Genomic DNA, 21,878 nt, shown 5'->3' with positions numbered 1-21,878 from the left:
GATTGTCTTAACTTGGTTTTGCAGGCTGCGAGAGCGGAGAAGCCAATTGCATCTATCAACTGTATTATCCATGATATTAAGTCTATTGCGTCTCATTTTCATTGTTGCTCTCTTAGTTTCTGTCCTAGGGGAGTGAATAGGATAGCTCATAATCTTGCTCAGGGAGCTCTTATGTAAGCTATACTATTTGTTGCTGTCAAAAAAAAAAAAAAAAAAAAAAAAAAGCAATGTTCGCATAGACCGAAATCATATGAAATTAATAAACATAACACAATGAACGTAACTAAACGAAACTTAGCTTAATATTTTTTTGATTAATAAGTAGGGATAAACCCAGAGACCTACAGCGAGTAGAGTCCCGCACAAAGTTACACTGACACAACAAAGACGGAGAACAACAACACGTATTCAAACACCAAGACGAAAGTCGTTCTTTGTGCTATCCTTTTCTCTTTCCATGATCTCATTGCTTTCCAATTATTTAACCAATCTTCTAGGGTGTAGGGTAGATTTTCCTTCAATGATTTGCACCACAACCCAACTCTTAGAAACACTTTATCTAATATCACAAAATCTCATTTGTGACGGCACGTATCCGTCACTTTGGAGTGACGGATACACGGCCAATTAGGTGCCTTGTTCTCGAAGATAGCCTCATTTCGCAATTCCCAAATAAGAGTAACTATAGCAATGAAGAATGCTTCCCAAAGACATCTTTTAAACCCAACAAAATGATAGTCATACCATACCAGAAATGCATCGTCAACCTTCAAGGGGCATATCCATGTCGTATCCCACGCATCACAAATACCCGTCCATAGCTGCCAAGAAAATTTGCAATGCAAAAATAAGTGGCGGGGAGTCTCCAACTCATCACCACAGAAAGTACATCTCATCTTCTCCCAAGTCATCGCCTTCCACTTCAATATTCTATCCTTGGTATTCACCCTTTTCCACAGTATTGCCCAAAGAAGTATTTCATACCTTGGTGGTGCTAGTCCTTCCCAAATTTTGTTGAACCAATGCTTCCGATCTAAGCCATTGTACTTCAGTTTATAAAAGGCATCGACAAAAGTTTTAGCCGTGTAGCATCCTGTATTATCAAATGACCAAATGTGGCAATCATCTTTGTCTCTTAAAGGTTTGAAACCCTCGATCAGCAAGTTTAATTGGTCGACTAGTGATAGCTCCCATTGAAACAAAATTCTCCTCCACTGAAGTTGCCACACCCAATTGTCGCCTTGCCAATCACCCATTTCAGCCACACCCGTATTTTTTTTTGAATTGATACACTAAAGAGTTTGGGAAAGCCTTCTTCGAGCGTTAGATTTCCAATCCAATTGGAAATATAACTACATTGAATTTATAAGAACCAAAATTTGATGTCGAAAAGAACATTGAACTTAATACTATGTCAAAACGAACGTGACCTTAACAACTCCGGATACAATATTTCAAAAGACTAGAATTAGTATTCTAAGATGAACTGAACTACCGCTAATCCTTCCCAAAGCTACCTTCTTAGAAATCGAAAGATTTTTTTTTGCAGTGATCAATTTATCTAGGCGATGGAGCTGACAAGCGACATCGACAAAAGACAACATAAAAACCCGGGAAAAAACCGACAAACTGTGAGGATCAGCAAACGTACAAGCCATATGTGTTTTGCAGAAGAAATAGAGTAGTGGTTGATCTTCTTTGGGTTGAGTAGGGTACGATGTTTGCTGAAGTTTTCTATTTGGCTGCCCATGAGGGACCAGATTCAGATGTTTGTGTAGTTAGTCTTGTCCCACATCGTTAGAGCGACTACAGCAGCTTATTACCTTTGCTTTAAATTTGCAGCTGCTTATGATGTTAAAATCACGCAGCCATGCAATGAGCACATAGCGAACTATTCTTTCGCCTTTTACTAAAGAATACCGTGTGCTCGTTGTTTATAAGTGGCATACGTTAATTTTTGTAGGGAGTTCTTTTATAAGAGCTTCCGTCAAATTAAGTCTGAAATTTGTGTTATTTTAATTAAACCTATAATACTGGGTTGAACACGTTTGTGACATTTTAATTAAATCTACAGTACTCATTTTAATTTTTTTACATTTAAATTTCCGGAATTTGTGATATAAAATGAACAAAGTTTTCTTGTCTTTTAAATTTTTGACATTTAAATTTCCGGAATTTGTAATGAACTTTAGTTAATTTTTTCTCTATTAGTAAGCAGGAAAATACGGTCTTCAACCAATGGAATGAAATATAAAAATGGCGGTTTAATTTCACTAAACAATATAGGCATATATTCTCAACCTAGCGTTAAAAATATCCAAAGGAGTTTATTGTATTAACATAGTTAGATAAGAGGCTTTGACACATTGGGATTTACGTTCTTTCCATCACAGTATCACATTTGTAGATGTATAGTCTAACACTACTACCAGAATTCAAAACCTCATATATGAGCAGGTGCCAAAGCAATGCGCAAACGTACTACGAGCATAAACTCTAGAATACAAAACATTTTCAAGTGATGTTACCTCGAGAGTAAAGTATGTGGACTGAGCTTTCACCAAGTGTTTAGACGCCAGAATTGGATAATTAACAAAGGACCTCCTTACGACATCACAATCACCGGACTCGGTTACGGCGCAACTACTCTATGCTATAATTCACCGTCGGCGTACATTACAACAAAGGCGTTGGAAAGAGGGACGCACCAATGGAGAATCTTGCAAAATTGTAATTGTGCTGCCTTTTCGGCATCCGAGAAGCGACCTACTCTCCGATAGAATTCAAATCTAGTACGAGAAACAACTTAATAAGCGTAGCTACGTACAATCATGAGCGTGTCGGAGTAAGTCAGGCGGCAAGTTCGAGTTCCGGCTGTTTGTAAACGGTATCTCGATTGTGTACTAGATTTGTAAACCGGAACGCTGGGAAGAGCGAACGAGCTAAGAATAGGATAGATGCACCCAAAAGTCCAGCCCACGACGAGCCTTAACCAAGCGAAAAAGCAAAGGGTGAAGCATTCTGGACGCGCGGAAGCAATGCGCGAACTTAGGGCATCCGCAATAGGAGGTTTGTCAAAGAGGTTTGTCCACTATTTGAGAGGTTCATAGACAAACCTTTTATTGTTGAACAAAGGTTTATAGGTTTATGGATGATAAGAGTTATAATTTTGTATACAAGTTTGTGGACCCCATGTAGTATACTTTGATGAAGTTTGTCTGTATTTAAGATGTTTGTCTATTGTTGTTAGAGAGGTTTGTGTGTTGAGTGATGTACTGATGTGGCATTAGGCAAACCTCATTTGGAGTTTATCTATTGCTAATGCCCTTAGTGCTAGCATATCTCCTAGAATACAAAACATTCTAAGTGATTTTAGCTCGAGAGTAAAGTGTGTGGACTCAGCTTTTCAACAAGTGACTAGACGCCGGAATCGGATAATTAACAAAGGTGATATGAACTTTTCAAAACAGGCGCGCATACCCGCGAGAGCGTGCTGAGTAGCAGACACTTGTCCCACAACGCCCGGGAACCATCTGATTATCTAGTTTTTAACGGGTGTACAGTAGAATTTAATTGTCCCTTCGGGGACATTTGATAAAATTGGAACGATACAAAGAAGATTAGCATGGCCCCTGTACAAGGATGACACGCATGAATCAAGAAATGGCAATTTTTTTTTTGACATTTTTTCCCCGAACAATGGTGCCTTCTGGCTTTAGTCACGTGTGTCTCGCCATCACATCACCGCAAGTTCACCTCATTTTTTGAAACTCTTGAAATACACAAGTAAACTTTCATTAATTTTAGTCTGAAATTTACATGTAATTTATGATGCTTGAGTAATGTATTTTACTAAGTAAAATGAGATGGCGACACCCGGTGGTACCGAGATTGGGTATCACCGAGGATAGTTTTGTAAATTTAGTGACATTTTAATACAGTATTTTTTTATAAGAATAATCATTTACTAGTGTAGATCCCGCGCAAATGCGCGGTAAATAAAGGTCTTTTAATTTTAATTGTCCCTTCGGGGACATTTGATAAAATTGGAACGATACAGAGAAGATTAGCATGGCCCCTGTGCAAGGATGACACGCATAAATTGAGAAATGGTCCAAATTGTTTTTTGACATTTTTTCCCCGAACAATGGTGCCTTCTGGCTTTAGTCACGTGTGTCTCGCCGTCACATCACCGCAAGTTCACCTCATTTTTCGAAACTCTTGAAATACACAAGTAAACTTTCATTAATTTTAGTCTGAAATTTACATGTAATTTATGATGCTTGAGTAATGTATTTTACTAAGTAAAATGAGATGGCGACACTCGGTGGTACCGAGATTCGGTATCACCGAGGATAGTTTTGTAAATTTAGTGACATTTTAATACAATATTTTTTTTATAAGAATAATCATTTACTAGTGTAGATCCCGCGCAAATGCGCGGTAAATAAAGGTCTTTTAATTTTTAGTGTATTAGTTATAGATTTTAGATTTATATCTCGCGAATTTTTATAAAAAAACAACTAATATTAAAATTAATCAAAAAAATTGAATAATTCCATGAATTGTGTTTTTTATGAAAATATTTTTGTTCCGGGTGTAATTCCAAAGCAGTTATTTGTTACCACTCGTGGCTTGCAGAATGACGTCCTTGATTGAATCCTCCTTTCGGTCTCCTGAAACAATGAACAAACTGAGGGCTCGGCTTTGGTCGAGCGTACTCACTCCGACGCTCAAGTCAGTGAACTTAAAGAGATAATATAAGTTGTTGTTACTTGGCGAAGTATATTTCGTAGAGAGATAAGGAAGATATTACGATCTTTTCCTCAATGAGAGTTGAGGAGTATTTATAGACTTTCACCTTTTGTCACGTAGTGGCCAAGTGGCTAGCAGGTGGAAAGACTGTTCTACCCTCGGCCGAGGGACCCATGGCAGGCCGGCGGGCCCTGTTGACTCCATGCCGAGGGGTCTTGGATATGAGTACGCGAATATGTGCCCCGGCTGGCTAGTTGTCCTAGCCGAGGCACAAGAGACAGGCCGACAAGCTGCGTCGGTTAGGCTGTCTAAGTCGTTGACTTGCTGTTGATATCTTTGACCTTGCTCAATATGTTGACTCGGTCAGCGGGTGCAGAATATACCCCATCAATTTGCCCCCAGCGTAGTCTATGCCGTGGTATGGACTTTCGATGAGTGTTGAGCGTATTCTGCGCAAGTTGAAATTTTCTGCCCCGGCTTCTTCTACCTCGGCTTGGTTCTGCTTAGGCCGTACCATATCCCCCCTCCACATGGATGTGTAATGGACATCAGATGTGGAAAAGAAAGTGGCGCTGGCCGAGACCGAGGTTGTGAGTGCCGTGTGCTTTTGATTGCCCCAGTAGTCTTTGCCAAGCTTGGTTGAATCAGCGGGCCGTTTGGCAAGTAGATACCAAGGGGTGTGTTGAAGAAGATACGTCGATTGACATTCTGTCAAGGAGCGTGTTGAAGAAGTTTTGTAACTGTTTGTCGATTGACATCCCATGGCTGCATGCTTGACATGTGTCTCGTTGTTGATTGGTTGACGCTTCATGGGCTTTGCCCTGATTGGTCGGATTGAGTGGGCTTTGCCCTATAAATAGGAGAGTTAGCCCCTGAATTTGGCCTTCCAAATTCATTTTCTCAAAAAAATTTCTTCTTGCTTAACTTTCTTTGACGAAACTTCTCTCTAGTCTTCGAAGCGTTACTCCGGCGTAGCACTTTTCTTCAAGGTAAACAAACAAATTTTTAACTTTTTAATTGTTAAGTTTTCGTTGTGAATCATGTCTTCTGCTGATGCCGGTCCTAGTAACCGTGCGCCGGGGGGTTCCCCGTCGCGTCTTGATGAAGAGGAGGCACTAGCCGCCGTTCCGATAAGGTCTGGGGGCCCTAGGTCTTCTTCTCCTGAAGTTGATCCAAAAGCTCTGGAGGATTGGGAGGATGATGATGATGATGTTGATGATAACGGTGATGATGCTGAAAGGGCTCGTCCTAATGAGGAGAGGCCGTACATCATGGATCATGGCGACGCCTGTAAGGTCTGCCTTGACCGTGCTTGGACCCACAAATTTGCCAGTTGTTCTGGTCCTGACTTTTTCGAACGTCACTTCTCCTTCGGCAGGGAGTATAGTATTGTTATTCCTGGGAAAGGTCAGGCGCTCTGTTGCCCTCCTCCGGGCTGCATCGGCGTGTACATCAGACACCTGGAGTATGGGCTCCGGTTTCCTCTGAATGAACACGTTATGGCCATAATTAAAGCCATGAACGCGCGCCGTGCCCAACCGCACCCGTTGGCCATTAGGACTATAGTCGGCTTTGTGTGGCTCTGCCTTTTCAAAGGGGAGGTCCCAACGGTTAACTTATTCCGCCGGCTTCATCACCTTCGGCCGTCAGCCCCTGGTCGCGTTGGGTGGTACAGCGTGCAGACGGAGCCGGGTTACGTCTCCGTTGATAAGCTTTCTTCCTGCAAGGACTGGAAAGAGCGGTGGGTGTACGTTGAGGTTCCGGAGGATTATCCATCGCCCGGTCCTTCCAAAGACCAAGTCAATTTGCGGTGCGAGAGTAAGGGGGAGCATGACAAATGGGTCTCCCGGAGTAAGCTTAAGATGGATGCCAGTAAGGTCCCTCTTAATGCGGATGAGAAGCGGGCGATGAGTCTGTTTGAGGCGGAGAAGAATGGGTTGCCGAAGGGATGGATTCCTCCGACGCAGATCATTCTCCAGGATGCGCCGCTCTGCCACGTCGGCCTCATACCGGCCCTTGAACGGGGTGAGTGGGGTCGATGTGAGGCCCATCTCTGCTTTTAATGTTCCTGTTTTTCGAACTTTGATTTATTTCTTCTACTTAACCTTGCTTCGTCTCCTTTGCAGACCATTTTGGCCCAGATCTGTCTGAAGATATCCTTGGGAGAATGGGACTTGATAAGAACAAGCAAGTTGTTGACTTGCATCCTAAGGCCCAGGCTCGTGATCGCAGACCGCCGCCGAATGATCTCATGGATCAGCAGCTGAAGGGCTTAAATACGACGGCGGCCCAGGCGAAGGTTGCTGGTAACATACCGCGCCGAACGCGGAAAACAAAGTCTTCGGCGGCGACGGCGTCGACATCAGTTCCACCTCCCATCCCTTCAGTCCAAAAACAGACGGTGGAGGTCGTTGATATTACCGCCGAGGAGGTGGTCACCTTGGCAGTGGAATCTCCTTTCCGCAAGAGGAAAAAGCCTACCACTGCCGCTGATGCTACTGCTGCTACTACTGCCGGGGCTGACAAAGAGATGCGTCCTCCGACCAAGAAGGCCAGGGCTGGTACAGATCTATCCTGTGGCTCAGACTTAGCCGGTTCATTAGGCGTTCCTGATGACAGACTCTCTGGTATGTCCATGTATGTTGACACGGATGCTTTGATTGAATTTTTTGTAGATCAACCGCTGCCGTCTACCGGTCACACTGTTGAACGGCGTGCTGAGAAGAAAACTGCGCAGGCAAGTGGTCAAGATGCCACCGTCGTCACCTCCTTCCCTCAACCTACCCCCGTCCAGATTAGGTCGAAGGGCCTAAGTTTGGCCAGGATGCTGTCGAAGTGGGCTGATACGGCCGGTGCTCTTATTGTGGAGCAAGAGAAGGCCATTGCTGAAGCTGCCCCACAGCTCGAGCGGCTCGAGCTTGAACTCGACGCTGCGAACAAGGAAGCCGAGAGGGCCAAGGCCGAGGTCAAGAGGCAGTCCGTCTTTGAGAGAAAACTTAGGGAGGACGCTGAAAAGGCAGTCCTCGCTGAGAGAGCCAAGGCCGAGGCTGCGGCGGCTGAAGCTGCTAAGCTGCTGGAGGGGCGCGACCACCTTCAGCAAGTCGCCGACTTCAATGCTAAGAAGAGGGACGAATGGAAGGGCATGTTTCATGCCCAGGGGAAGATGGCTCGGAATAAGGATGCTATCATCGCCCAAAGGGAGGGGGACATTGAGACGCTCCAAACCGTTATCCTCCCTAACATGTGCGCCCAATACCGGGACCTGGCCGAAGAAGCTGCCAGGGAAGTGATTGGGGAGCTCTTTCCTCTTGATGGCTCCTTTCCGTGGCCAAAATTTGACGAGCTGCTTGATGACAAGCTTGAAGCTAAGGAGAAGGCCGCGGAGGAGAAGGCCAAGGAGGAGGCAAGGGTGAAGAAGGAGGAAGAGGTGGCCGCGGAGAAAGCAGCCCTTGCTGAGAAGGCTAAGGCGGCCAAGGAGGAAGCTGAGAGAATGAAGGCAGCTGAGGCTGCTGAGGCTGAGGCTGCCAAGACAGCTGAGGCTGCCAAGACAGCTTCTGGGTCGCCTACCAAAGACGATGCTGCTAACGTTGATAATGGCAAGCAGCAACAGGCATAGGGAGACGGGCGGTCGTCACCAGGTTCACCCGGCATCTCGGATAGTTTCAGCTGTTCGGGGGCCAACTATTAAGCCTTTCCTCCTTGCCATCTTTTGGCGCTTCAAATGATATGTCTGTAACCTTTTGCTTTTCTTTTCCTTGTATTTTGTAATACTTTGGTAGGTTGTGTTTTGGCTTATCCCTATGGGGACGACCGTCGTCTGTATTCTCCTTGCTTGTAATCATTTTTTAATAAAGCTTGTTTATTGGCCCTCGGCTTGGCCGGGGTTTTGATCACAATCCTTCACTTGTCTTCTTGCGTTATTAATTGAGCGCTTTTTCGTTTTTACCTTCGGCCTGGCCGAGGCAGTTAGAATGCGTATCTCAACTGTGTTTAACGTCTTTTTTCTTAAACATGTTAGCATGTTGGTCGCTTCCTCTTTCACTCTCGGTCTGGCCGAGGCGTCCGATTTGCGTTTTCCAACCGCCGCTGTGAACATGTTAGCGTATCGACCGTTGTGTCCCCTGCCAGGCCTTTGGTTGGCCGAGGCGGCTAGAGGTTACGGCTCGACAGCGTTCGTATCTGTAGACATATTGATCGCTTCCTCTGCCAGGCCTTCGGTTGGCCGAGGCGGCTAGAATTGCGTTTCAACTGTACTTATACGTTCCTAAGGCATGTTGGTCGCTTTCGCGAGTATCAATCGCTACTGTTGTGATCTAGCCGTAGCGTCTACTTCTTGGGGTGACTTTGCCGGCTTGGGCGTGGCGTCTACCTCGATATGACTACGGAGGGGATAAACACTTTGATGGAAAACTTGGATGATTCTTTATTAGATATAAACACGCGTCGGGATGCCAACAGTTGTCTTGGACACCTCCGCCGCTATACAAAGTATTTCCTGAGATTGTCAGTGTTCCAATGGCTCATCAAAGGCACACCCTCCATGTCTGTCAGCCGGTATGTACCCGGCCTCATTTCTTCAACCACTTTGTAGGGACCTTCCCAGTTAGCCGTCAATTTACCATGAATGTTCCCTTTGTTGGTGGCGGCCGACTTTCTTAGGACTAGATCTCCTACTTTTAAGTCCCTTTTGTGGACTCTTCGGTTGTAGGCTCTTCTTATTCGGTTTTGGTATACTGCCAAGTTGAGGCGTGCTGTATCTCGGCTTTCTTCGACCAGGTCTAGGGAGGCTTTCAGACCTTCCTCATTTTCAACCGGGTTAAAGGTGGCCGTTCTGAATGTCGGCACCGTTGCTTCAATTGCGGATCGCTTCGGACCCGTAGACTAAGTGGAATGGACTGTACCCCGTTGCTTCTTTCTCCGTGGTTCGAAGGGACCACAGGACGCCGGGTAGTTCATCGGCCCATCTTCCCTTTAGGTCTTCAACTGTCTTCTTCAAACCGTTGAGGATTGTTTTATTGGCTGCCTCCGCCTGTCCCTTGCTCTGTGGGTGGCAGACGGAGGAGTATGCAAATTTGATACCAAGTTCTTCCAACCAGTTCATTATTGTGTCACTCCAAAACTCTCGGCCGTGGTCAAACACCATGACTTGGGGTAACCCAAAACGAGTTATAACATTTTCCCAGATTACCTTTCTTACGGCCGCCGTGGTCTTGGCAGGTACCGCTACGGCTTCAACCCATTTGGTGAAGTAGTCAACGGCGACAATCAAGTACTTTCTTCCTCCGGATGCCGTTGGAAATGGCCCAAGTAGATCCATCCCCCACTGTGCAAAAGGAAGGGGACTAAGTACCTGCCGAGTCTCGGGAAGGTGCATGTATCACCGGAGCATGCATTTGACAGTTGTTGCACTTTTTGGTTTTGGCTCTGGAATCCTCAAGCATGGTGGGCCAGAAGTAGCCGGCTCGGAGAGCTTTGTGGGCTAGTGTTCTTGCCCCCATGTGATGACCACAGATGCCTTCGTGAATTTCTGTCAGTATTAGCTCCGCGTCGGCTGGGCCGACACATTTCAAGAGTGGCCTTGTTACGGACCTCCTGTACAATTCTCCTTCAAACACCAAGTACCTTGCTGCGATCCTCTTTATCTTCTGTGAGAGACTGCGGTCCTCCGGTAATTCATTCATCAGTTTGTACTTCATTATCGGAGTCATCCACGTCGTCTCGGCCTCTATGTCGCCCACCATGCCGACGGTCTCAGTAATACTTTTGGCATTCCTGATGTCCACCAGCACGGTTCGACTGACATTCTTGATGGTTGAACTGGCAAGCTTTGAGAGAGCGTCGGCTCGGTTGTTCTAAGACCTGGGAATGCATTGTATCTGGAAAGATTTCAATTTTGAAGTGTCAGCTTTTACCCTTTCCAAGTATCTTACCATCCCGTCGTCCCGAGTCTCGTACTCTCCTCTGATTTGATTAGCCACTAAAAGTGAATCTGTTTTCAAAATGATGTGCTCCGCCCCGATAGCTCTAGCTAGCTCGACTCCGGTTATCACCGCCTCGTATTCGGATTCGTTGTTTGAGGCCGAGAAGGTAAATTTCAAGGCGTACTCAAACTCGTCCCCGTTTGGGCTGATAATAAGTATGCCGGCTCCTGAGCTGTTCGCCGTGGAGGACCCGTCGGTGTATACTTCCCATACTCCGGGGTTTTGCTCTTCTTGGTATGTGCACTCGGCCAGAAATCGCGCGTGCTGTCCCTTTATCGAGGGCCTCGGCTTGTACTGAATGCCGAAGCCGGATAGCTCTACTGCCCATTTGATGAGCCTGCCGGACTGTTCAAATTTTTCCAATGCTTTCTCCAATGGTTGGTCGGTTAAGATTGTCACGGGATGAGCGTCGAAGTAAGGTTTCAGTTTCCTTGCGGCAACGACGACAGCAAAGGCTGTTTTTTCAATCAGCGGGTAATTTCTTTCGGCGGGCAACAATGTATGGCTGACAAAGTAGATTGGGTGTTGCTGTTTGTCTTCTTCTCGATGATCACGATCGACCGTGGCCGAGGTAATCTGCTATGTATAAGTATAGCGTCTCCCCAAAGATCGGCCGGACAGGGGTTGGGAGAGTTTGAAGATGAGCTTTCGATTGCTTGAAAGTCGTGCTCTGTTCCTCCCCCCAGGCAAGTCCTTATTTCCCTTCAACACTTTGAAGAATGGGGTGCTCTTGTTGGGCGACCGAGAGATAAAACGGGCTAGAGCCGCCATTCTCCCGGTCAAACATCATAACCTCTTTTCGATTCCTCGGCTCCGGCAGTCCAGGATTGCTCGGACTTTCTCCGGATTGGCATCAATTCCCCGGCGCCGACAAGCACGCCGAGGAACTTACCTGACCGGACACCGAAGTTGCATTTCATTGGGTTAAGTTTCATCTTGTATTTCCTCAGTGAACAAAATGTCTCGTGTAAATCGGCTAAGTGCTCGCTGTCGGACTTGCTTTTTACAATAGCATCATCAACGTAAGCCTCAATGTTTCGCCCTTTTTGATTTTGGAACACTTTGTCCACCAGTCTTGTGTAAGTTGCGCCGGCGTTCTTCAAACCGAACGGCATCATTTTATACATGTATGTGCTGCGCACGGTGATGAATGCGCATTTAGGCATGTCTTCTTCGGCCATGAATACCTGATGATACCCTGAGAAGGCGTCCAGCAGGCTCAGCATAGTGTAGCCTGCCGTGGCGTCGATTAAGCTATCTATCCGAGGCAAGGGATAACAATCTTTGGGACACGCTTTATTAAGATTAGTAAAATCTACACACATCCTCCACGCCCCCGATGATTTCTTCACCATTACAACATTAGCTAACCACTCAGGATAAGTACAAGGCATGATAAAGCCCGCCGCTAGTAATTTATCTACCTCGGCTTTGATGGCCTCATCTTTCTCGGCGAGGAGTTCCTCATCTTCTCGCTTGATAGGGCGAGCGGTGGAGAGTACGTTCACTTGTGAACAATTACCTCCCGCTCACCCCCGCATCTCGGTACCGAGTAAGCGAAGACATCTTTGTTCTTCCTCGGCAGTCTAGGAGAGCGGCCCTGAATTTTGGCTCCAGGTTGACACCGACGATTACGGTGCGCCCGGGTCAATTTCCACTTCTTCGGTCTCCGCTCCTTCGACCATGCCGAAAGTGGCATCCATGAGGTCGCCCTCCTGTTGTAAGGATGGGCTTTTCCCCTTCTTCGACTTCTTCGCCACTTTGAGGGATTGCATGTTGCACCCTCCGCGCGATATCCGGATGTTGACTACTTCGCCTTTTTCGTCATTTGAGACGAGTTTATGCACTTCCCCCCGGTCCGAGACATACATCAGTGTCAGGGCCCGGATGGACATTACTGCATCGGCCTCGCTCAGAGTGACTCGGCCTATGAGAACGTTGTAGGCGGACGAGCCGTCAATGACCACGAACTCGAGACAGACGTTCTTAGCCGCATTCCCTCGCCGAACATCACCAAAGCGGCTGATTGACCCCATGGGTACCGGCCGGCCTCGAGAAACCGTACAACGGATTGGTGCGGGGGCTCAAGTCCTCAACCTTCGACCGAGGTTGAGAAAGCACTCCCGAACATGATGTTCGTGTAGGCGCTGTGTCAATCGGCACCTCTTGACCAGGTGGTTGGATATGTCCAAGTGGACTACTAGTGGGTCGTTGTGCGGGGCGATGACTCCTTCGTAGTCCTTCTTCCCAATAGTTATGTCGGGGATGTTGGAAGCGGGAATCGCTGTTTTGGGCACAAAGTTGATGGCCCGATATAGCTCGTTCAGGTGCCGTTTGTGCCCATGAGCGGACCCACCGTTCTCGTTGCCCCCGATGACAACATGGATCACTCATATCCGTTCAAAGACGGATTTTTTATTTGAGCCGCCGGTGTCCTTCTTTTGGCCCCCGGCAACATATTTGCTGAGTCTCCCCTTCCGGATCAGCTCTTCAATGGCATTCTTCAGATGCCTGCAGCTGTCGATTAAGTGACCGGTGTGGCCGTGGTACTCACAAGATCGGCTCGTGTCACCGTCCCCCTCGCCTTGGGAGGCCTTTCCCACTTCTGACCCTCGTTCTTGCTCAGGGAGAAGACCTCGGCGGCAGATACGACCAGGGGGTGTGACCATTGTACTTCTTCTGGTAGTACGTTCCCGAACTCCCCCCGGCGCCCGCCGAGTTCTGTTTCCTGGCGGACCTGTCAGACCGTGACCTATTATTGTCACGGCGTCTTTCGTCCGGGTTGTCCTCCCGGCGGCTCTTTCTCTCTGAGTGCCCGGCCTCGCTGGGGCCCACCCAGGTTTTGTGATAGTCCTCCACCTTTATGGCTTGGTCGGCCATCTTCCTGGCGGAGTCTAAGTTCGAGCCTCCGCACTTGATGAGCTCGTTCTTTAAGTCCCCTCTTGGGAGGCCTTTCATCGGTCGAAGGCCGCCGGCTCGTTTCACTCACGAATCTGCTGAACCTTGGCGTCGAACCTCTTCCCATAACTTCGGAGAGACTCGCCTCCCTCCTGTCTGATACTCAGGAGGTCCGATGTCTCGACGGCCCTCCTCTTATTGCAAGAATACTGGGCCAAGAATGTGTCCCTTAGGTCGGCATAACAGTACACCGACCCATCGGGTAGCCCCTTGTACCAACTTTGTGCCATCCCCTGCAGAGTCGTTGGGAAGACTCGGCACCAAACCTCATCAGGTTGCTCCCACACCGACATGTGAGACTCGAAAGCCTCGGCATGGTCGGTTGGGTCGCCTTCTCCTTTGTATGATATGGGTGGCAACTTTAGCTTAGTCGGCACCGGGACCTCTAGGACGTAGGCATCGAGGGGCTGTCTGACCATGTGTCGAATGACACGCGGCGATCGGCTCCTCACATCCTTAGTCCGGCTCCTCTCCCCGTGGCGGGAAGGGCTTCTTCTCCGACTCTGGTGAGTCGGACTTCTTCTCCGACTCTGGTGAGTCGGACTTCTTCTCCGACTTTGGTGAGTCGGACTCCTTTCACTCCTCTGGGGCAGGCCTTGTCGGTGATGCGGCGACACTGTCCTCCCGCGAGTGCGGGAAGGGCTCAGGTCTACCACTTGCACTCTGGGCTCCCCCGGCGTCTTGACATGGTCAGCTTCCTCCAAGGCTTCGTTCAAGTTTCTCGGAGTCACCTTTTGGGCCCTGGTCTCTTGTGAGGGTGCCGCCGCTCTTGTCGTTGTGACAGTGTGAGTCGGCGTGCTGCCCATTAGTTCCAGGAGTAGCTTCAGTTTAGCTGCATCAACCACATGTCCCATGATGGTGACTTGGTCGGCGGGCAGCGGTGTATTTTGTTCTATTGGCATCCCGTACGTCGTATCAGTGATACGGCCGGTGGGGGACTGCCCGATTTCAGAGTTGTGGAATGTGTCATCTTGGCATAATTCAGTTTCCACAAGCACCGTTTCTGGCTGTTTCGACATCTTCTTAGCTCGTTGGGTGGGTTTTGTTTTGTGTTTTTTTTTTTGTAAGGGATTTGACTAGCTTCTAGTATCTGTTTCCCCACAGACGGCGCCAATTGTTCCGGGTGTAATTCTGAAGCAGTTATTTGTTACCACTCGTGGCTTGCAGAATGACGTCCTTGATTGAATCCTCCTTTCGGTCTCCTGAAACAATGAACAAACTGAGGGCTCGGCTTTGGCCGAGCGTACTCACTCCGACGCTCAAGTCAGTGAACTTAAAGAGATAAGTTGTTGTTACTTGGTGAAGTATATTTCGTAGAGAGATAAGGAAGATATTACCAGATGAATAATGAGTTTTAGGTTAGATTCTGGGATCTTTTCCTCAATGAGAGTTGAGGAGTATTTATAGACTTTCACCTTTTGTCACGTAGTGGCCAAGTGGCTAGCAGGTGGAAAGACTGTTCTACCCTCGGCCGAGGGACCCATGGCAGGCCGGCGGGCCCTGTTGACTCCATGCCGAGGGGTCTTGGATATGAGTACGCGGATATGTGCCCCGGCTGGCTAGTTGTCCTAGCCGAGGCACAAGAGACAGGCCGACAAGCTGCGTCGGTTAGGCTGTCTAAGTCGTTGACTTGTTGTGGATATCTTTGACCTTACTCAATATGTTGACTCGGTCAGCGGGTGCAGAATATGCCCCATCAATTTTAACTACATCAAATTTATTAAAAAAATTATTTTTCGTCACGAAGTTAATAATAGGAAATACAGTTTTTAAGTATAGATTATTTTAAATGGAAAATTAGTTTATTAAATGAAAATCTAATTTTAGTCTGAAATTTACATGTAATTTATGATGCTTGAGTAATGTATTTTACTAAGTAAAATGAGATGGCGACATCCGGTGGTACCGAGATTGGGTATCACCGAGGATAGTTTTGTAAATTTAGTGACATTTTGATACAGTATTTTTTTATAAGAATAATCATTTACTAGTGTAGATCCCGCGCAAATGTGCAATAAATAAAGGTCTTTTAATTTTTAGTGTATTAGTTATAGATTTTAGATTTATATCTCGCGAATTTTTATAAAAAAACAACTAATATTAAAATTAATCAAAAGAATTGAATAATTCCATGAATTGTGTTTTTTATGAAAATATTTTAACTACATCAAATTTATTAAAAAAATCACTTTTCGTCACGAAGTTAATAATATGAAATACAGTTTTTATGTATAGATTATTTTAAATGGAAAATTAGTTTATTAAATGAAAATCTAATTTGTTTCCATATATAAGTTTGAGCACTTTGGAGGGAAAATTTTAGAGAAGTTGTATTCTATTAGTATATAGGAGTATTTATACTTTTAAAATTTGCACATCATTAATATTTATCAGTTCACTCCATTGTATTTTGATATGAAACAAAAAAAATTGAAATGGAAAACTAATAAAAAAAATTATTTAAGTTGTGAATTTTTTTTAGTTAATGTTTTTTTGTCATGAAGCTAATACAATACTACAGATACAGGCTATAACAACGGTTAAAAACCGTTGTTATATAAAAAAGCGGACGTTGTTAAAACGTTCGTTGTAAAATGTTTTAAAAACGGTTGATTTTCTTAGGAACCCGTTGTTAAAACTATTAACAACGGTTTTAAGTACAAAAACCCGTTGTGGAAAATGTGACTCAATTTTGGGGGGAAAGTTATAACAACGGGTTGTAATATAAAAAACCGTTGTTATAACTAAAGACAACGGTTTTTTTTATAAATAACCGTTGTTGTTTGTTCTTAAAAAAAAAATAAAAAAAAAAATTAAATATTACTAGATGCATGCATAATTACGACCCGTTATAATTTCGATGCATGCATTATTACTGCGATCCCTGTGCATATGAACGGACAATATGGAATGAGAAAGGTTAGTAATAAGATTTGAAGCAGCAGAGAGAGATATGATGATGATTATGGCACAACTTCATAACATATATATTAATTAAAAAACAACTCAAACCACACATTACTTAGTATAAATACATGCATTATCTCAACTAACATTCCATTATCTCACTATACATCTCCAAACCCTAACTGCTAAAACAAACTCCAAATAAACCCTACTTAATCTTTCAAAACAAACTCCAAACTCCAACAAAATGAATGATATCATTCTTAAGACTCTTACTATGATCGAGAACAACAACAGTTTCATCCGCCGGTTGCTCCACATTGAGGAAAGTTTCAGGAGCTACCTTGCGGATGCTCGATCCATACTGAAGGACGCCAAAGAAGATGGCTTGACAGCGCCACAAGAGTTGCAGCTATATGACGATATAGCAACTGCTGAACGGAACCTCCAAATAGCCAAGGAGGAGAGGACGGATATCATAGAGGAGAATAAGACCCTCTATGAAAATATAAGAATTGCATTTTTATTAATGTAATTTTTTTTTTTAAATTTATTATATATATATATATATATATATATATATATATTAGTTATGTTTATCATGCATTCCTCTCTATCATCTTGCTTTTTCTTTGTTTTAGTTTATTTAATTTGTTTTACTAACTAATTAAACGAATAATACTTAAAGAAATAACATAATGGTCGATAAAAACACATACACATGCAAATGAAATAATTAGAAAAAGAAAATAATGACGATGAAAGACGATGAAACCAACAGTGACGGCGAGATTTACCTGATAATTAGACGATGAAATCAACAGTGACGGCGAGAAGATAAAGCGACGATGAGAAAGAGAGAAAGAGACGATGAGAAAGAGAGAAAGTGTGTGTTTTGTGTTTGTGTTTGCGTTTGTCTGCTGTGCTTGTGTTTGTGTATTAAGGTTTGTGTTTTGTGGCTGTAGCAGACTTGTGTTTGTGTGGTTTATAGTATGGAAGGTATTGACAACGGTTATTAAACAACCGTTGTCAAATAAGTTTTAACAACGGTTGTAAAACAACAACCGTTGTCAAATAAGTTTTGTCAAATAAGTTTTAACAACGGTTGTAAAACAACACCCGTTGTCAAATAAGTTTTAACAACGGGTTTCAAAAGTAACCGTTGTGATTACTTTTCACTAACTTTGCGTCAATTTTGCGCCAAATTATTAACAACGGTTGTGCATGTGTTACCCGTTGTTAAAACTTATAACAACGGTTTTTATAACCATACCCGTTGTAATTCATTTTAGTAAAATTCGTGCCATACATTCTACAACGTCTATTGTGATTTTCGTGAATAATCGTTGTTAAAGGGGCGTTGTAGTTGCCTGGATTTGTAGTAGTGATAGTTAGCATGTGTCAAGTTATTCTCTACAGTAATAATTATTGCATTAACGAAAAATTTAGCAACTTATAAATATCAATTTTATATTATTTTAATGAAAATCATAATTATGAATTTTTATTTAAAAAGTTAGAGTTTATTTATAAGAATATATTCATTGAAAAGATAATAATGTAATAAAAGAAAATTTTATTTATTACCTTATTTAGCTAGATGCTTTTTGGAGGGAAATTTAAGAGAATTTTTCTTCTCTTAGTAGTAGGGGGGATTTTAGGTAAAGGTAGAAATGGAATACTAAATCGTTAAGCAGTTAGTGATCGGATCCTTCAACTTCTCGTTTCGCGCCAACCGCCGTATCCATCTCTGATTTGTCATCGTCGGAAGCTTATACTACACAAATTTTTTTCCATGATTAAGCGAAACAACATAAAATAGAATCGACTTTTTAACCAACATATGATAATGAAACATAGCTAATTATATAGTGAGGTCCTTCAATGTTTAATTACTTAATAAATTTGTACGATGACGTTGTCGGTCTTGTATTAGCTAATTCAAGTGAGTTCCTTTTCATGGCTGCCGTTAATTGGATATAATTGTACAAACCTTGGATGAAGAAGAAACAAGAAGGCTCCAACTTTGAAAATTTCATCGTAAACATTAGCAGTGTAGACAAAGTATTTTACTTTTCTGTCCTTCCATAAAATTCGCCAAAATCCAAACTGATTTTTATGTTTGTTATTATTTCATTATTTGGGGGTGTTTGGTTGAGAGGTTTGGAATGGATAGGAATGGATTCGGGCAAATCTAGTGTTTGTTGGCTTGTTTTGGAATGGAGTTAGATACCTGATGGATTCTAACTCCATTCCAACCCCCTAGAATCTCATACCTAAGTTTTCATCCAAGTTTCTAACTCCATTCCCCCATAGTGTAAAAAATAAACATACCAAACAAGTTTAGAGTGGTATGGAGATCTCAATCGATACCTCTATGGTATGAGATTCTAATCCATTCCATTCCACCTTCTTAAACCAAACGACCCCTAATAGGGTGTTATCGAGATTGTACCACCAGATGACGCCCTATCATTATCCTTGACAATGAAAGATACATGGAATGTCCCTAAAACTTTTCACCAAATACATTAAGAAGTACACATATTCAGGTATATTCAACTAATAGGATTGATATACGCAAAGGCCCAGCATATACATTAGAATTCCTTGTTTCAACAAGTCTCCTTTGTGACGGACTTGCGACGGGCTAAATATTATCCACATGGGTAGATAAGACAAAAGAAAATGATAATCCGTAGATAATTTGCTTTTGTCTTATCTTTTCACGTGGGTTATATTTGGCCCGTCACAAATGAGAATTTGTGTCCTTGTTTAAGTTCGTCTTAATTTAAAACGACTCTCACATCCAATTAAAATAAAAATGAAAATAAAACAAAATTTTAAAATGTCTTAAGTTAAAACGGTCTTAAACAAGACCAAATAGACGTAAATACATTGTATGTGCTACAAAGTGAAGTATATATGAAACACTTGATTCACATTTCTCCACTGAGATGAAATAAAGCTGAATACAATAAAAATTGGATATCTCAGTTTAACCCCACTATCATATCTTGTTTCTAACAACACAACAAATGTGTCGTGTCAATCAAAAGTGTCCGACCCAACTTTAACTATTTCTAATTTGAGATCACTATTTTTCATTGGCTAACTGAGTGTGAGGTATCGATTTAGAATGAATTAGATTCATACCAAGCGTTTGTTTGACGAAAATAAAGATTTCCTTCTTTTCCCTCAAACCCATAAGGGAATACATGTTTTAGAAGTACTCACCTTGTGTTTCATCTAGAAAGCTTAAGCCACCTCTTTAGAAAGCTACTGTACCTTTCCATACATTAGGAACACCTTAAAATGCTTAGGTTAATTGTGCACCATGTGGTAAAACTCACACACTCGCTTAGCTTATTAATTTTACCTGTCAGTCCTAGGGCCCGAATTAACATCAATATAAAAAAAAAAAAAAAAAAAAAAAGTTTAGCTGTTTCACTTGTTTGTCTAAAACTCACAATCGATATCGAGTTCATAGATGTCTTTCAAATTTTAGGGAGCAAGACAGTAAATGCGATTGGTAACTTAGAAATAAAACTCTTAACTAAAAAACGAGGCGTTCCCTAATAATCGTACATCAACCTTTTGTTTTTCTTCGTTGACGTTTAGCTTTGAATCCCAATTTTCATCAATGAAACGTTTGTAAGTTATTCATATAATGCCCTTGTGCTCGAAATTTAAAGAGTGTCTATATATATACTCCCTCCGTCCCAGTCAATAGTTTACACTTGCTTTATTCTGTGTTCACCGGGACTGAGGGAGTAGTCAATATCATGTGTGTTCAAATTTGGTTTTAACTATACATACATTGTAAACTTAAAGTGTACATTTGGTACCATAAAAAAAGAATCTCATTCTTCTGGCCTCAAAGTGACAAGGTCCCATATAGACCAATTATGTAACGTTAAATATGTTTTTAATAATCGATCCTTCTTCTGTTGTCACCCAACTACTATTGTTGGGTAGCCATATATATTAAGAAGTCTTGACAATTAGCATCTTCCTGCTGCTTACATCTTACTTCCTTCTTAGCAGGTACCAAGGGATTAGCCATCTTTCATAGGTGGACTATTTTTAGATACATATTTATATCGGATCTTGTTTAATTCGTTTTAACTATATATACATTGTAAACTTAAAATGTATATTTGGTACCATAAAAAAGAATCTCATTCCTCTGGCCTCAAAGTCACAAATTCCCATATCGACCAATTATGAAACGTTAACTATGTTTTTACTAATCGATCTTTCTTTCGTTGTCACCCAACTACTATTGCTGGGTAGCCATAAATATCAAAACTTTGACAATCTGCATCTTCCTGCTAATAACAACTTCCTTCTTAGCAGGTGCTAGGTGACTAGCCACCTTTCATACATGGACTATTTTTTCGATCTGTCTTTCTTGGTATTTTGCGCCTAAATTATTTTTACGATGTTTTTTTTTCGAACGGGTAGTAGGTAGAGCCAATATTGGGTACATTGGTTTGTACACCCTAAGCCCACGACTTTCAACCTGCCTGCATATATACAGAATAGTACACTTTGACGTTATTCATCTCTACATTAGTTTCGCTATGGCCATGGATAACAATGAATTGGGTTTTAGTTAGGTAAATCTTCATTAGTTATCCATTTGTTGCTTTAAATTCACCCGTCATTCATTCATTTGTCGCACGTGGATGAAAGCGTGGATTGCGTGAGAAACAAGTGAGTAAATGTATATGTTTGTTTCAAAATAAAAAATGATAAAATTTAATTGGCCAAAGAAAATAACGGTCACTTTAATTCTTTAGTGATCTACTCCATAATATTTATATTTATTATAAGAGTAGAAAAATTGAATAATTTTATTATTTTATATCTCAATGATGTTTTAACCCCCTACATTCTTCCAAATCCAAAGTTTTTTTTTCCAATGATCAGCTTGTTTAGGCACAAGGCTAAGAAGCGGACAAGTGACAGGCAACACCGAAATTAGCCAACATAAAAAATCCAAAAAACCCCCGACAAACTACGAGCATCAGCTAATGTACAAGCTATACATGTTTTGCAAAAAAAAATCATATATAACAAGACTTCAGTGTGCAAATAGATTAGTGGTTTTGAGTAGGGTACGATGTTTGCTGACGTTTTCTATTTGCCAGTCCATCAGGGACCTGATTCAGACGTTTGTATGGTCAATCATAGTGCCACATCGGTATAGTGACTATAACATGCTACTACCTTGCTTTAAATTTGTAGCTTTTATTATTGTTCGACTCACGC

The 21,878-nt window shown here is 43.0% G+C and overlaps 3 non-coding genes across 3 annotated transcripts; all 3 read left to right on the top strand.

Annotated features, from left to right (window-relative positions):
- Positions 1 to 1,866: 1,866 nt before the first annotated feature.
- LOC141650444 (U5 spliceosomal RNA) lies at positions 1,867 to 1,983 on the top strand. The gene has a single exon (XR_012546476.1). It is a non-coding gene; the product is annotated as a U5 spliceosomal RNA (small nuclear RNA).
- Positions 1,984 to 3,575: 1,592 nt separating this feature from the next.
- LOC141650456 (U6 spliceosomal RNA) lies at positions 3,576 to 3,678 on the top strand. Its single transcript, XR_012546488.1, has one exon. It is a non-coding gene; the product is annotated as a U6 spliceosomal RNA (small nuclear RNA).
- Positions 3,679 to 4,021: 343 nt separating this feature from the next.
- Positions 4,022 to 4,124, top strand: LOC141650454 (U6 spliceosomal RNA). Its single transcript, XR_012546486.1, has one exon. It is a non-coding gene; the product is annotated as a U6 spliceosomal RNA (small nuclear RNA).
- The last annotated feature ends 17,754 nt before the right edge of the window (positions 4,125 to 21,878 follow it).

Source organism: Silene latifolia, chromosome 3, assembly GCF_048544455.1.
Source record: "Silene latifolia isolate original U9 population chromosome 3, ASM4854445v1, whole genome shotgun sequence".
NCBI classification, from domain to species: domain Eukaryota; kingdom Viridiplantae; phylum Streptophyta; class Magnoliopsida; order Caryophyllales; family Caryophyllaceae; genus Silene; species Silene latifolia.
The sequence above is the reverse complement of the archived record's forward strand: the minus strand, read 5'-3'. Positions and strand labels throughout refer to the sequence as shown.